The sequence below is a fragment of the Polistes fuscatus genome, unplaced genomic scaffold (genome assembly GCF_010416935.1).
Source record: "Polistes fuscatus isolate 324 unplaced genomic scaffold, CU_Pfus_HIC Scaffold9, whole genome shotgun sequence".
Classification (NCBI taxonomy): Eukaryota; Metazoa; Arthropoda; class Insecta; order Hymenoptera; family Vespidae; genus Polistes; species Polistes fuscatus.
The window spans coordinates 7,383,624-7,388,626 of record NW_025113173.1 but is presented as its reverse complement, the minus strand read 5'-3'; positions in this window follow the sequence as shown (position 1 = coordinate 7,388,626).

Below are 5,003 nucleotides of genomic sequence, written 5' to 3'. Positions count from 1 at the left end.
TGTGTTTAAATTCAGAAAAATAATAAAAAATAATAAAAGAAATAAAAAAAAAAAAAGTAAAGAGGAATTGTGCGCAGGGGAAATTAAGGAAATAGGAACAGGGCGTGGTGAGGGGGAAATTTAGGTAATCGTAGTTTAGTGCTAGACTGGAAAATTGTTAAAGCTATTGTTTATTAATAGAAAGAGATAGAGATATAGAGAAGCAATTGAACGTTCGTTTACGAGCGTGATTGCTCGCGTGCATTTAGCAAATGCATACATTCGTTACATCGCGTTACGTTTTGAGGAATTCATCGACGAAATTCTCCATCGTTTAGCGATGAGGTACTTCGTAACTCAACGAGAATAACAAATCTGCGTTTGCTCTCAACTTAATTGCTACGATGCGTACACTTTCAAAAATTCATTTTGATAATAGTTTTCAAATAGAAATATAAGGATGAGAGGAGTGTAGAGAAAAGTTATCGATTATTATAATATAAATACGATTACTTGAGATAAACTCGAAGAGAAAAATAAATTCTATTGATTGATTGATCGAGAACAAAAAGTTTTTTGATTTTTATGAATTTTATGATTTTTTTGGGAATATTTATGAATATGAATATTTTTATATATGAAATGAATATTTTTTTTTAATTTTATGATTTTTCTTTATTTCTTAAGACAAATTCCAATCAAAGATCAAATTTCAAATTTCAGAGATAATTTTATTATTTATTGTTACTTTATTGGGGGTTTCTTCTTCTTCTTTTTTTTTTACTTTCTGTTTTTTTTTTACTTCTTTTTTAATGTATATTTTTAAATTAATCAAAATTTTGTAAGGTATTATAATATAATTATGAGATAAAGAGAAATAATTCGATTGTTCAAGTAGAACTGGTCCGTGTATGCTCGGACGATCGTATTTAATACACGTACATGTTACACGTTATACGTTACACGTATACATAAATATTTCCCGTGCATATAAATACTGCATTTAAACGATAAACGTGTACTTATTTCTATACATATATATATGCAATTATAATTTGTAATATGCAATTATTATTTGTAATATGCAATAAATTGCATATATATATATAATAAATTATATAAATAAAATTATATAATTATAATGTATAGAAAATTATATAATAATAATATAAAAATTATATAAAATATATAATAATAAATTGCATATATATGAGCCGTTTATTTTGAAAGTGGCCTAACTCCATATAACCTTAAATTGAGATATTTAAAGATTTGCGTTTCAATGCAATTAAAAATATACGTAAAGAATAACGAGTTATGTTGCTTAAGTGTATCTAAAGGTGTTCAATTTACAGTTCCTATTAAAATATGACAATTATTAAGCGAATAATATGTGTTTTCTTACCAAGAATGGAGTTAGGCCACTTTCAAAATTAACAACCAGATTCGTTATAAAATTTGAAGGAACCGAAGTCCATTCAACATAATTTAAGATGCTTCAAATTGCGAAAAACAATACTTATTTTATTTTACATATCTTTGTAATACTTAAAAACATAAATTATGCGATTCAAAATATTTTTTACAAACATAAATTACAAAACAATTTTCTACTCATCTACATTTTGTGTATGTGAAAGATTTAAAGAAATCATGATGTTCCGGTGGTATATATCGTAATAAGTCAATTATGTCCTTGAATTTTGCGGTTGTAATTTGTCTTATATTTTTATACAGTGGTGTCAATACAATATTTTCGAACTTTCTTGGTCTACCCCGACGTGGTATTAAATTCAGGACTTTCAAATTTTCGTTCTCATTCATTGATGTCTTATAGAAAATCTTATTCATTTTGACAAAACGCATCCAACATATTTTAACCAGTTTATTGGTTCTCCGTTAGAATTCTTGACCCTTTTAAAATTGCGTCTTCTAATAATATTGTTGATACAAAATCTTCTTCTCATTTCATGTACAATAAAGTTATTACCTTTCCGACACTTTTGATAATATTGTAATACTCTCGGGGGACAAACAGTAAATTATTTTTTTTTAATGCCATTTCTACCACACCAAAATCTCTACTCTAATGGAGTTAGGCCACTTTCAAAATAAACGGTTCAGTGATTCAACTAACTCTGAAAACTTATGTGTCCAGAATTACCGTATTTACTCGGAATATAAAAAATCTTAAATTTTTATTGATAGATAATTTGAAGCTGTACATGTTACCGTGGGTAACCGGAAAAAAATGAAAAATGGAATTAGGCCACTTTCAAAATAAACGGCTCATATATATATGCAATTGTATAATATATGTATAATACGTATTACATAGATTAGGATGAAATCAATCGACGTATAGATACTTTTCTAGAATTTTTCATTTATCTTTACTCTGTATATATTTTTTTGTTCTATCAGTCAAAAAATAGAATAAAAATCGAAAAGAACCATCGCGTATCATTCTAGTTTCGTGTGATATTAAAAAAGAGACTAATCCATACGTATATACGTATATAAATAAATACATATACATACACATATAAATACACATATACATACACATATACATACACATATACATGTACATACAAATCCATTTGTTTCGACAGAAAAAAAATAAAAAAAAAAGAAAAATGCTGCGTTCACTTTGCATCGAGTACTACTATACCTTTTTCTCTTTCTCTCTCTCTCTCTATATTTCGGTATTTTGAATAGCAATTTTTACCTTTTCGTGTTACGATCTTTCTCTCTTTCTCTCTCTTTTTTTTCTCTTTATCTCTCTTTCTATCAAAAAATAAAATTGGACAGGCCTTTGATATATATATATGTTACTATTAAATGTGATATCCATTAATTCATGAAATTACCAGTTAAATCACGAATTAACTATACTGATCTGTTAAAGTATGAATTAAGATATAAAAATCCATGAGAGAGAGAGGACAAGTAATTAAAATATGAAATTAAAATATGATTAGTAGATTAAATCTAATATAACAATAAAGTATTTTTCAACAATATTTTAAATATATTCCATTTATTTCTATACGCATAAAATATTTTAATTATGAAGTTAAATATGTATATGTGTGTAGTATATATATACCCCTACTTGTGTGTGTGTGTGTGTGTGTGTGTGTATAGTATTATATTATTTAATACTATACGTGAAATTGTATAAAATTATGTTAAATTTCTAATTAGAAAATTTCAAATAATATTTCAAATATTCCTTTTATATGCATATATGGATAACTCATATTATATTTAATGAGATAATTAATAATCCGTCTCGTTATTATAGTTATTTCGTGTAAAATCTAGGTTTTTACATGAATTCATTGAATCATCATGCACTTTAACGATACGCTTATTAATAATAATTAAGAAAACAGAAAGAGAAAGAGAGAGAGAGAGAAAGGGAGAGAAATTTTATTACCGTAAAAGATGGGGAAAAAAAAAATCATTAAAAAATTGATACAATAATAAAAAGTACGAAATTCGTGAATAAAAGTTTTTACAACAAATCACCCGATGAAACTTTCGCAAAAATGTTTCTTTTATTTTTCAATTCCTGTTCACTATCTGAACTATAGGAAAAGTGACTTTTACGGAACGATATCGAATCAAATCGACTACGAGGGGGTTGGGGAGGGGGATTGAGGAGTTGTTGTTGTTCATTTTACACCCGATTTATCGCAACTCCAATAACACATAACCGTGACACGTCGATCACTAGAGAAATAGAGAAACGATGAACTGTACGATTCCATTCTATTTCATTCCATTCCATTCCATTCCATTCCATTCCGTTCCGTTCCGTTCTATTCCATTTTCTATTTGATTAAGATCTATCTGAGTATCTTACATTGAAATATTAACGTTTTCTCGTTAGGAAGGAAGCTTAGAGTGCTTTCAAAGAGAGATTAGGATAGATTGAGAGAGAGAGCGAGAGAGAGAGAGAGATCTTTAATTAAGATTATATATACCAAACGTAGAAACTCTGAAAAGAGAGGTTAGGATGGAAAAGGGTGGGGGACGATTGTCTAGAGAATGGTTTAGACAAGGGGACCGATGGAATTCTTGTTTGCCATCAAATCTTTCGATCAATGTCCATCAGTTATCCACTTGAATGCTTATTTAACCGTTGATAAAAAAAAAAAAGAAAAAGAAAGAAGGAAAAAAATAAGAAAATGAAGACAAATGAAACGACAGGAAAGAGAGAGAGAGAGATAGAGTGAAAAAAAAAGGAAAATGTCGAGAGCGATGCCAAGAATACGGCGATAGGAAAAGAGAAAAGTAGCTCTAGCTCTCTCTCTCTTTCTCTTTCTTTCTTTCTCTTTTTCCATTTCTCTTTCTCTTTCTTTTTTGTAGCTTATCGTCGATGAGGAAACATTAACGAGGCGCGTGCGAGGGAACAAAGCAGCACCCGTTCTTGATGGTTTCGACGATACCATCTAGTTTTCTTTCTTTCTCTCTTTCATTGTTTCTTTCCTTCCTTCTTTCCTTCCTTCCTTCCTTCCTTCTTTTTGATTTTTTTTTATTTGCTAATATGTAGTACCATGATTTGTATAATGGATACAGTATTTTAGCAACGGTACAATGACAACACGCACACACATTTTTATAGTTATTTTTATATTAAATATTTGTGTAGTTATTAAGTGTGTATGTGTGCATGTGTTTGGGCGTGTATATATTTTTAAAAGTACTATACGTAAAGAATTAAATATCTCTTAAATGCACCTCTCCCCCCTCTTCCACTTGTTAATCCTACTTTGAAATTTTTAATGACACCTATCTTGCGACATATCATATTAAAGGTAATCCAAATTTAAGTTTAATTACGTCAACGTCATTGAATTACGTCGTTATTCTAACGAGATATAATGAAAAATCGTATAACGTTTGATAATTATTTAGTTTAAGTATTATCGACATTTTTCCAAGAGTAATATGTAAGTACATTTAATAGAAAATTCTTCAAATTATATTCATTTTATATATTGAAAATATTC